The sequence below is a fragment of the Capra hircus genome, chromosome 13, assembly GCF_001704415.2.
Source record: "Capra hircus breed San Clemente chromosome 13, ASM170441v1, whole genome shotgun sequence".
NCBI lineage: Eukaryota > Metazoa > Chordata > Mammalia > Artiodactyla > Bovidae > Capra > Capra hircus.
In genome coordinates, this window is record NC_030820.1 from 69,521,425 (window position 1) to 69,534,013 (window position 12,589).

At 45.5% G+C, this 12,589-nt stretch overlaps 1 pseudogene; it reads left to right on the forward strand.

The window, feature by feature from the left end:
• Positions 744 to 2,480, forward strand: LOC102182148 (annotated as a pseudogene).

A 12,589-nucleotide genomic window follows, 5' to 3' on the forward strand; every position in this document is an offset into this window, starting at 1 on the left:
ACAGGGGCCAGCCAGATCATGCAGGGCCTTTAAGGTGGTGGTAATAATTTGAGCTGTATTCTAGGAACCCTTCAATAAAGGTACAGGGACAACCTGCTGGGTGCAGTTCAGAATGAAGGGCTCACAATGGATGTAGACAGAACAATAATGAAGCTGTCCAGAGCACCCAGACCCAGCCCAGGCTATACAGGTGGCTGCTGGTTGGCCTGGAGAAGACACTGGCCAGCCAAGCTGCCCAGAATCAGGGAAGAGAACTTGCTTCTGGCCCCGGTGAACAGAGGCCTCGCATTACAGAGCCACCCTAGTCACATCTGCAGCTTCTCTACAGTCCTGGCTTCTCGCCTCCCCTCCTCACCTGGTAGACCCTGTGCATTAGTCTACCTCGGCCATAATCTCCCATTTCTGTGGCTGGTTGTGTTTCCCTAGCCCTAGTCTAGCCCAGCCTGCCTTCCTCCTTTTCCCACAATGGACCACAGCACTAGGATTCAACAAGCTGCCCTTTAATGTAAGTTGGTATAGCTACTGTGGAGAACAGTATGGAAGTCCTCAGAAAACTAAAAACAGAATTACCGTATGATCAAACAATCCCATTCCTGGGCATACCTCCAGACAAAACTATTATTCGAAAAGATGCATGCACCCCCATGTTCATAGCAGCACTATTCACAATAGTCTGACATGGAAACAACCTGAATATCCATCAAGAGAGGAGTGGATGGATAAAGATGTGGTGCCTATGTACAATGGAACACTACTCGGCCATAGAGAAGAATGACAATGCCATTTGCAGCAACATGGATGCAACCAGAGATGATGATACCAAGTGATGTTAGGTCAGAAGGACAAGTACTATGCGTGATATCACTTATCTACGGAATCTAAAAGACGACACGAATGAGATAGAAATAGGAAACCAGACACAGAGAGCAGACTGGATGTCGCCAACGGGGAGGGCCTAGGAGAGGGGCGGAGTGGGAGGCTGGGTTAGCAGAGGAAAGCGTTTAAACATAGACTGGATAAACAGCAAGGTCCTGCTGTATATCAACGGATACTCAATATCCTATGATAAACCATAACGGAAGAGAATATGTTTTAAAAGGAACATACATATGTATATGTACAACTGAATCACTTTACTGTACGGCAGAAATTAACACATTATAAGTCAGCTATACTTCAATTAAAAAATATTGACAAAATGCTGCCTCTGATCAGTCAGACTTGACAAATCCACAACTGCCCACCCCCCTCAGACTCCTCAGTGTGATATGCAAGTTCCCAGCCAACGAAACTCTTTACACTTTAGTATAGGATCCTGAAGAAGTTTAAGATGTGAACTGGAAGTGATCCATTCCTTTCACAGATGCAGCCCGGCTTCAAGTCATCTGAGTTGTCTACATAATGTGAAACTCAATACAGATTAAAGGGATCCTGAACTGTTAGCACTTCAAGGGGTTAGTAAAAAAAAAAATGTTTTAATCTCTTTGGAAAAAATTTACATCATTCTAACCTTAAGATTGTTTCTACAGGAAAAAGAGAAAGGATGAGATAGAAGCAATATTTGAGAAGATAGTGTCTGAGGATTCTCTAGAACTTACAAAAGATATCTAGTCATAGGTAAGCCAAATAAATTCAAATCAGAACTAAACCATATTGTAAAGCAATTCTCCTCCAATTAAATAAATTTTTCAAAGTTCAAATCAGGATAAATAAAAATCAATCTCCTAGACACATCACAGTGAAACCATAAAAAAACCTAAAGACATATTTAATATATTAATTAAAGAGTAATTTAACCAGAGCCTCTGCTGGGAAGATAGGGAAACGAAGGGGCCAGTTTTGATCCCCACCAGGGCCATCATCACAGTTTTGATTATTTAAAGTGCAAACCCACCCAGCAACAGTACTCTCATTCCTGAAGAGATTAGTATGCAGCTCTGGCAGCCGACAGAAATTAAGGGGAGATCAAATAACTCTGCCAACTAGAGTTGATTATTCATCAGCTCCTTAGCAGACAGATGTGGAAGGGTTCTGGGATGAAGATGCACCCACAGGTGTGTAAAGACTGAAGGAGGAAATGGGACTGTGACAACCCAGCAAAAAGCTTCAGAACAACTGGACTCTGACTATTTTAAGGACATGACATCCACTAAAAGGAAAACTCAGGAAATCATTAAGGCAGAACTGTTAGACTTTGGCATCCCAGTAGGCAGCACAGGTTTCTCTAATAGATTAGCAGCTACACACCATATGCCTTTTATTCACCAGTCTCCTGAATCAGGTGACTTAGATACCTGGCAGGAAAATACCAATGCATGGCAAGAAGATGTAGTCTGTCAACCAAAGTTCTCAGGCAGCAGAAGGCAGCAGACAGGTGAACAAGAGCAAAAGAACAATAAAGGAAGAAAATGGGACAGGAAGCACAGTGGCCTGAAAATTGGTGTGAAACTTTCACAACAAATGTTCTTCAAATGTCATAGCACTGGTGGGAGAAATATGAGCTTCACAAACCAACATTTGTATGGATCTAAGAATATTATCAGAATACAAATACAGTGCTTGATTTCAACGTATTCATCAGGACATTCAGGACACCAGGATTCTCTCAAAGTCCCTTGAACTCAGTGATTGAGACTCAAAAGAATAAAAAAAGCTTATGAGAAAAACAATTTCTTCAACATGCTCCAACTGTAAGACAATGGTTTACTCTAGAGAAATAATTTCAAATAGAATATACCAGTACCTCTTCAAGCTAGTGTTTCTAGCTAAATAAATGGATGTAAATAATGTTATGGTGGGAAAGAAACTCTTCTGTCTATAATGCTTTCCATCAGTGTGTATAATGATACAATAAATAATTTTAATTATTATTTGGCTTCCATGATTTGTTGTTCAGTTGCTTAGTCATGTCTGACTCTTTGTGACACCATGGACTGCAGAATGCCAGGCTTCCCTGTCCTTCACTGTCTCCCGGAGTTTGCTCAAAACTCATGTCCATTGAGTCAATGATGCAGTGAGCCAGAGAAAAGCTCATGCAGCCACAAAGACCCAGCACAGTCAAAAATAATTTTTTTTTAAAAGAAAATAAGCCAGTCACAAAAAGACAAATACTACATAAATCTGTTTATATGAAATACCTAAAATGGTGAAATACACAGTGATAGAAAGTAGAATGCTGGTTGCTAGGGAAGCAGAAAAGGAATGAATGGGAAACTATTGCGTAATGGATGGAGCATATCAGTTTTGCAAGATGAAAATGGTTCTGGAGATTGGCTGCACAAAAATGTGAATGTAACTAGTGAACTGCACATTTAAACATAGTTATAATGGTAAATTGGGGGTTATATATGTTTTAACACATTTAAAAAAATCTAATACAGAAGATAAAATGCAATAATCAAAAAACACTTGGCTGACCCAAAAGGAGAAAAAAAAGGAAAACAGGAGCAAAATCCAGGTAGGCCAAATAGAAGAGAAATAACACGCTTATAGACGTAAATGACTTGGAACCGTACTGTAATACATGCTAAGGCAGAGCAGCAGACATGTACCAAAATGCTCCCAGCAGCATTATTTGTAGTAGCCCTAAACTGGAAACAACCCAAATGTCGATTAGTAGCTGAAGGGATAAATAAATTTTGGTATTTTCACCCAATGGAATGCTGTGATATGCTGCGCTAAAAGTGAATGAACCACAGCTTCACACAACAACATGGAAGACTCTAATAAATCACATGGAGTGAGAGAAGCCAGACACCAAAGAACACACACTTAATGGTGACCTTTATATAAAACCGATAATAACCACCAGGGACTGCCCTGGTGGCTCAGATGGTAAAGAATCTGCCTAAGTGAAAAAGTTGGCTTAAAGCTCAACATTCAGAAAACAAAGATTATACCATCTGGTCCCATCACTTCATGGGAAATAGATGGAGAAACAGTGGAAACAGTGTCAGACTTTATTTTGGGGGGTTCCAAAATCACTGCAGATGGTGACTGCAGCCATGAAATTAAAAGACGCTTACTCCTTGGAAGGGAAGTTATGACCAACCTAGATAGCATATTCAAAAGCAGAGACATTACTTTGCCAACCAAGGTCTGTCTAGTCAAGGCAATGGTTTTTCCAGTGGTCATGTATGGATGTGAGAGTTGGACTGTGAAGAAGGCTGAGCGCTGAAGAATTGATGCTTTTGAACTGTGGTGTTGGAGAAGACTCTTGAGAGTCCCTTGGACTGCAAGGAGATCCAACCAGTCCATTCTAAAGGGGATCGGCCCTGGGTGTTCTTTGGAAGGAATGATGCTAAAGCTGAAACTCCAGTACTTTGGCCACGTCATGCGAAGAGCTGACTCATTGGAAAAGACTCTGATGCTGGGAGGGATGGGGGGCAGGAGGAAAAGGGGACGACAGAGGATGAGATGGTTGGATGCCATCACCAACTCGATGGATGTGAGTCTGAGTGAACTCTGGGAGTTGGTGATGGACAGGAGGCCTGGCATGTTGCGATTCATGGGGTCGCAAAGAGTCAGACACGATTGAGCAACTGAACTGTACTGAACTGTCTGACAGTGCAGAAAACCCGGGTTCGATCCCTAGGTTGGAAGATCTCCTGGAGAAGGAAATGGCAACCCACTCCAGTATTCTTGCCTGGAGAATTACATAGACAGAGGAATCCAGTGGGCTACAGTCCATGGGGGTCGCAAAAAGTTGAACACAACCAAGTGACTAAACAACAATAACAAATACAGTTTATTTTGGTATATATTACTCCAGATTTTTCAGGGTACCTACACATTTTTTGTTTTAACTATGGGACTATATTGCACACACTGCTGAACTTTTTTCCTGTCTTAATAGGTATTCAACATCTGTTCATTTTAATACATATAGATCTGCTCCACACTTTGCCAAGAGATGGATATATTCGTTAGTTTGATTGCAGCAACGGTTTCATGGGTATCTACACCCGTCAAAACTCAAATCGTACTCTTTAAATACATATGATTTACTGTACATCAGTCATATCTCAATAAGACTGGGAAAGTAATATGCCTTAAATCTCTTTTACTGATTTCCCCCACTTAACACTATAAGTTCCATCCATGCTGTTCTATGTACACCTAACACATAGTTTCTCAGTGCTGTGTAGAATTCCAAGGTCAGCCTCCACCATAGTTTACTCACTCATTTTTGCTTCCTGCTCACCTATGCCGTGAACAAGGCTCATAAATAATCTCCACCTTGTCTTCTTATATACCTGACCAAGCTTTCTTTAAAACATATTTCAAGGATAAGATTGCTGAACTTTCTGCCAATGCATCCTTATTTTTACTGAAAACTGCCTGCTTATTGTTTATTTTACAGAAGAGCTGAGCAAGTTTCCATTCCATTCCAGCTGGGCATGAGAGTTCCCAGTCTCTTCACTTGGATTTCGGACCCTTCTTGCTACAACAGGACAGAGGGCAGGGGTGTTAGTTCTTGGCCACCCCTCATATCCCCACTTCCCTGCATTCTACTTGACATTTACTTCATTTGCTGTGTGCTTAGTCACTCAGTCATGTCTGACTCTTTGCAAACCTTTGGACTGCAGCCCACCAGGCTCCTCTGTCCATGGGATTTCCCAGGCAAGAGTACTGGAGTGGGTTGCCATTTCCTCCTCCAAGGGATCTTCCTGACCCAGTGATCGACCCCATGTCTCCTATGTCTTCGGAGTTGCAGGGAGATTCTTTACCTGCTAGGCAATAGGGGAAGTCCTATATGACTTCATGGTTGCTGATATAATTTTTTTTCAGGCTGTGTCCATTCCATAGTGTTTAACAGATGGACTTTCTATTTTCGCTTGCTTTTTAAATCATGTTTTGAGGGAGAGGTATAGGTGAGAGATGGGAGCTCTGTAGCCTGTCTTTCCTCACTCTCCAGCAGACTTCAAAGGTCCCACCTACATGAAGGAGCCAGGCCCTGTGCTTGGGCCAGTGTTTTAAGCTGCAAGGAATGTGGTGACTCAGCTGGTCGCCCAGGGACACCTCAGTGAACAAGGCTGAGGGTAGGAAGTCATTACACAGACAGCTGGGCTGTAAAAAACAAAAATACTCCTCACACCAAGCTTTACGAAGCAGTGTGGCTGTGCGTCCCGTGACTCAATGGGACTGTTTCTGCCATATGGCCCCCCAGCCCACGTTATGTGGCCCCCAGCTCGTAATACGTAGCACCAAGCTCAGAATATGTGGCCCGCAGCCCTCATTCACTCCTGGCTGCTCCTCAAGCTGCTTGGAAAACTGACCGGGTGGGGACCCCAGGAAAATCCATGATAGTCTCTCTCTTCCACCCTGTCCCATTGCTACCTGTGTCATCCCATTTCTCCTTTCTCCTTCCTCTTTAGTTCTTTCGTGTTAGAAAGTGTTTGTCACTCAGTCGTATCTGACTCTCTGCGAACCCATGGACTGTCAGCCAGCCAGGCTCCTCTGTCCATGGAATTCTCCAAGAATACTGGAGCGGGTGGGCATTCCCTTCTCTAGGGACTTTACCAACCCAGAGATCACACCTGGGTCTCCTGCATTGCAGGCAGATTCTTTACCATCCAAGCCACCAGGGAAGCCCTAAATTTTAATTCTCTTGCCCCTAAATAAATTTTTAAAATCCGGAATTCAGTATTTCACACCAGCAGGGAGCTTGGCAGAGACATGTGCATGTGTGCTCAGCCACATCACTCTTTGCAACCGTAGGCTCCTCTGTCCATGGGGTTCTCCAGGTAAGAATACTGGAATGGGTTGCTGTGCCCTCCTCCAGGGGATCTTCCCAATCCAAGGATTGAACCTGCGTATCTTGTGTCTCCTGCATTGGCAGGTGGATTTTATTGGCACTACCTGGGAAGCCCCACCGAAGATGCTAAACAGGTAGAAAAAAATTATCCATAAGGCAAAAGTGATTGCTTTCAACTCAGGAATACATACTGCTTTTCTTTTAGGAAGCCCAATGATGATGCTGTGTTGATATAATCAAGCAGGACCTGATGGGGCATATAACATTTACACTGGTACAGTGACTGGCAATATTGTGTCACTCTCCTGACCAACACCCATCAATGGCTCCTCAGTGCCCATGGTTTTACCCCATATTCAAGGCCAAATGGGCCACCTCCTAGCACTCACTCTCTCCACTATCCATGGCTTCATTCACCACTTCAACCCACTTACGCTGTCCCTGACCCTCTTGTATATGCTCCATCCCTATCTAATTCAAGGCCTATCACTAATTGATTTCTCAACAATATTTTTACAAATTTTTTACTTCCTTATTTTTGGCTGAGCTGGGTCTTTGTTGCCGCACCGACTTTGTCTAGTTTCAGCAAGCAGGAGCTACTCTCTAGTTGCAGTGCTACGGCTTCTCTTGTTGTGGAGCACGGGATCTGGGGTGCAGGCTTCAGTACTTGAGGTACATGGGATCAGTAGTTGCGGCTTGTGGACACTAGAGTGCAGGTTCAGTAGTTGTGGTACACGGGCTTAGTTGTTCTGCATGTGGGATCTTCCCGGATCAGGGATCAAACCTGTGTCCCCTGCACTGAGATACGGATTCTTTACCATGGAGCCCCCAGAAGAGCCCTAAACAGTATTTTTTTAGCATCTCTTATTCTATTTCTGAACAAAATTTTAAAATATAGAACATCCATTCTAGCATGTATGCACGCTCAGTCACTCAGTCATGTCCAACTCTTTGCGACCCTATGAACGGTAGCCCACCAGGCTCCTCTGTCCTTGAGAGTCTCCAGGCAAGAATACTGGAGTGGGTTGCCATGCCCTCCTCCAGGGGATCTTCCCAACCCAAGGGATCAAACCACTGCTGAGCCATCGGTGAAGCCCATTCTTTTGAGACCCTCCTTGAACTGCAAAGCATAGTGAGACATGAATCTGGACACCAGATGGAGGAGAATGGGTCCAGAAAGTACATCTAAGTAAAAAGAGGAAGAATAAGAGGTCCCCTGGCTGAAGGTTCAGCGCATAGGATAGCTGGTACGTCCTGCGGAGGTTTCAGAACACGGAAAGCTCCCCTTCACCGGTGGTTAATGATCTTTCAGTGTTCTTCCCTCGACTAGAAATCCCAAACAGGTTTCAAAAGGGTTCAGTCAAACTGACGTTTTTCTGGGAAGGACAGCTGGAGCCGGAAACTGCCCAGCCGGAGCCCACACTGCCAGGCAACCTGTCCAGGCTGGGGCAGTGCTCGGCTACCACCGACAGCCTGGTTGGCAGGAATAGGGGACAGCAGTGGAAGTCTCCTGCCCTCCAGCCTAGGGATCCCTGACCACATCCAGAGCCTGTCCATGAAAGTCTGGGAGGAGAGGCTCCAGGAGCCCCGCAGCCTTAGCCACATCGGCAGGGAAAGGCAACAAGGAACGGAAGCGCAACCCAGGATCGCAGCCCAGAGCCTGTCTTCCTCCAGCCAGCAGCTGGGGAGAGGCGGGGCTGGGGGCGGGGCGGCTGTGGGGGCGGAGCCATCGGGGCGGGCCAGTAGTGGGAGATGGTGGGGGCAGTTCCCTCCCAGCCCCACCCCTTGGCCTCAAATGCCGCAACTCGGGCCTTGCAACTCGGGCCTTGGAACCGCCACCTGACCAAAACTGTGATTGGGGTCTGAATCTCTGCAGCTGCCTTGAAGGGCAGAAGCAGGCTGGGTCTAGGGCCGAGGGAAGGCCTAACACTCCTGGGTCTCTGCTCGCCCCCTCCCCAACTATCTTCTCTAGTGCCCACTCCACACGGAAGCCAGAGGGCTTTTTCTCAATTGCTATTAAGTGAAGTCGGAGAAGGCAACGGCAACCCACTCCAGTACTCTTGCCTGGGAAATCCTATGGATGGAGGAGCCTGGTGGGCTACAGTCCATGGGGTCGTGAAGAGTCGGACACGACTGAGCAACTTCACTTTCACTTTTCACTTTCCTGCACTGGAGAAGGAAATGGCAACCCATTCCAGTGTTCTTGCCTGGAGAATCCCAGGGACGGGGGAGCCTGGTGGGCTGCCATCTATGGGGTCACACAGAGTCGGACACAACTGACGTGACTTAGCAGCAGCATTAAGTGAAGTTGCTCAGTCGTGTCCCACTGTTTGCAACCCCATGGACTTTAGCCTACCACGCTCCTCCGTCCGTGGAATTTTCCAGGCAAGAGTACTGGAGTGGGTTGCCATTTCCTTCTCCAGGGTATCTTGCCAACCCAGGGATCGAACCCTGGTCTTCCGCATTGCGGGTAGACGCTTTACCATCTGAGCCATCAGGGAAGCCCCTAAAGCTCCTTCCTTTGCTTTGAAGGCAGAGACTTCGCCTCCCACTTCCTCCCCTCCCCCGCTCCCCCAACACACAATCTGATTCCTCCCCTGCCCCCTACTCAATTGTTTCACCTTCCACCATCAAGACTGAACTATCCCCAGATACATCTGCATGGCCTAGCTACAAACCAGTCAGTACACTTGGAATAGCATTCCCACCCTTTCGTTGTTGTTTAGTGACTAAGTCCTGTCCCACTCTTTGCGACCCCATGGACTATAGCCCTGCCAGGCTCCTCTGTCCATGGGATTTCCCCGGCAAGATTAATGGGGTGGGTTGCCATTTCCTTCTCCAGGGGATCTTCCCAACACAGGGATGGAACCCTCCTCTCTTGCACTGGGAGGCGGATTCTTTACTACTGAGCCACCTGAGAAGCCCTCCCACCCTTTATATCTAACTAATTCCAACTGATTTTTAAGACTTAGATGTCTGCTTGAGGAAAGCTTTCCTTGACCCTCCCATCCTGCTGCCATCCATCATAACTGCCTGCCTGCCTGTCAGTTCTGCTTCTTTCCCTTCTTCCCTACCCCCCACCAACCAGGACTGCTGGGTCGCTGCAGCATCTCCAGAGCCTAGTCCAGGCACGATGCTCAGAATGATCATAAATGCCCTGCCTGGGGGTCCTCTACCATCCTCTCAACCTCTGCCTGAATGAGAGGTTCCTGCAGTTACTTCATCTCTTAAAGCAGCAAGTCACAAACTAGAACAAGCATCAGAAACACTTTGATGTGGCTGAAGGGAGCTGATTAAAATACAGATTGCTGGGCCCCAGCCTCAGAGTTTCTCTTTCAGTAGTTCTGGAGTAGGGCCTGAGAGTGTGCGTGGTATTGCAGCTGCTGGCCCAGGTATCACAGTTTAAGAATCATGTCTGACAACCTACAGACTGGGAGAAAATACTTACAAATGATGCAGGGCTTAATTTCCAAAATATACAAACAGCTCATACAGCTCAATAAAAAAATTAAAAAATGGTCAGAAGACCTAAATAGACATTTCTGCAAAGAAGACATACACAGAGCCAATAGGCACGTGAAAAGATGCCTCACATTGCTAATTATTAGAGAAATGCAAATCAAAACTGCAAAGAGGTATTCCCTCACACCATCATCAAAAAGTCTACAAATAATAAATGCTGGAGAGGGTGTGGAGAAAAGGGACCCCTCCTACACTGCTGGTGGGAATTTAAACTGCTACAGCCACTCTTAAAAACTGTATACAGGTTCCTTTAAAAACTAAAACTAGAGTTTCCATTAGATAGAGCTATCCAGAAATAGATATTGTTGGCTCGAGTTATCCAGCAATCCCATTCCCAGGCATATATCCAAAAAAGCTGAAAACTCTAGTTTGAAAAGATACATGCACCTGTGTTCATAGCAGCCTATTTTAGCCAAGACATGGGAGCAATCTAAGTGTCCATCAACAGATGAATGGATAAATATGTGGTACATATATATATACACACACATACAATGGAATATTACTCAGCCATAGAAAAGAATGAAATATTGCCAACTGCAGCAACATGGATGGACCTCAAGATTACCAAGCTAAGTGAAGTCAGTTAGAGCCAAATATTAATATTATATATCACTCATATGTGGAATCTAAAAAAGTAATACAAATGAACTTATTTATAAAACAGAAACAGACTCACAGACATAGAAAACAAACTTATGGTTACCAAAGGGGAAAAGGAGGGAAGGGATAAATTAGGAGGTTGGGATTAACAGATACACACTACTATATATAAACATAAACAACAAAGATTTACTGTATAGCACAGGGAACTATATTCAAAATCTTGTAATAACCTATAATGGAAAAGAATCTTAAGAAGAGTCTGTGTGTGTGTGTGTGTGTATATATATATATATATATATATATATATATATATATATATAAAACCAATCATCACTTTGCTGTACACCTGTAACACAATGTTGTAAATCAACTATACTTCAGTTTAAAAAAAAAGAATCACATCTGAGAGCATCGCTTTCTTCACTGGTAAAACAGGACAACTACTGTCTCTACTAGGTTTTATGACAATCAAATTGAGATAATGCAAATGAAAAGCTCAGCATGTTGCCTGCATCCAGTAGGTGCTCAATAAGTGTTTGCAACTGCTACAGGGAATGGACAGGAGACATGCCAGGCAGGGAAAACATGAGCAGGGGCAGAGATGGGAAAGAGCCCAAGCAGGGCAGCTGGCCTGGCAGGAGAGCCAGGCCCAGCACAGTAGCCCGGGAGTCCAAGCTTGTCTCTGGAAGCAGTCGGGAGCCACACACAGTTCTGGAGCAGGGCAGTGACAGGTGGAAGCTGCATGTGGCAGCACTGAGCAGGAGGCCATTGCAAGCTCCATGTGCTGAGCACTCCTTGGCTGTTTGACCAGTCAGATTTAGCAAGTAAAAATCAAGAAGATACCATTAAGTTTGAATTTCAGACGCCAATGAATAACTGTTGAGTATAATGTGTTAGTTGCTCAGTCATGTCCGACTCTTTGGGACCCCGACTGTACCCCACCAGACTCCTCTGTCCATGGAATTCTCCAGGCAAGAATACTGGAGTGGGTAGCCATTCCCTTCTCCAGAGGATCTTCCCGACCCAGGGATTGAACCCAGTTCTCCCACATTGCAGGCAGACCCTGCATCTGAGCCATCAGGGAAGCCCCTCAAATTTAATTGATCATCCTGTATTTTTATTTGCTAAACCTGATCACTCTGGACAGACACCGTCTGCCACCCAACTCCCAAGCCTGCATCTGCAGGGAGTCACTGCGGGTTTCTCTGCTTCCCTTTCCACCTTCAGCAGGGCCAGACCACCAGGAGTGGTTGAGGAGCCCACTCTTGCTTGCAGCCAGTCTTGCTGCCCATGGCAAGGGGTCACAGCTGCAGGCCTGGGTGAGTGGGTCCTCATGGCACTTCAGGGTGGGTTCACCCAGCAAGAAAGCAGTGAGGTGCAGTGAATAATCACTGGGTCTGTGACAAAGCACATACGGCTACCAAGATCCATAGAGAAGGAAGTGCCCCCCTGCACTGACGGGTTACTCAAAAGACAAACAGTGGCATACCCCCACCCACCACCACCGCTCGAGGGTACTGAGGGAGAGGAGAAAACTGCCTCTATCCTTAATCCCAGAAATGGGCAAACACAAGCATTCACGCTGCTTGCACGCTCCAAAGATGCCTCAGAGACGGTGATGCAAACCACAAGCTAGAACAGGGTGGTCCCTGCCTTGTTCAGCTCAGTTGGGTGTTAGGACAAGTCATACTACCCAAGGCTGCC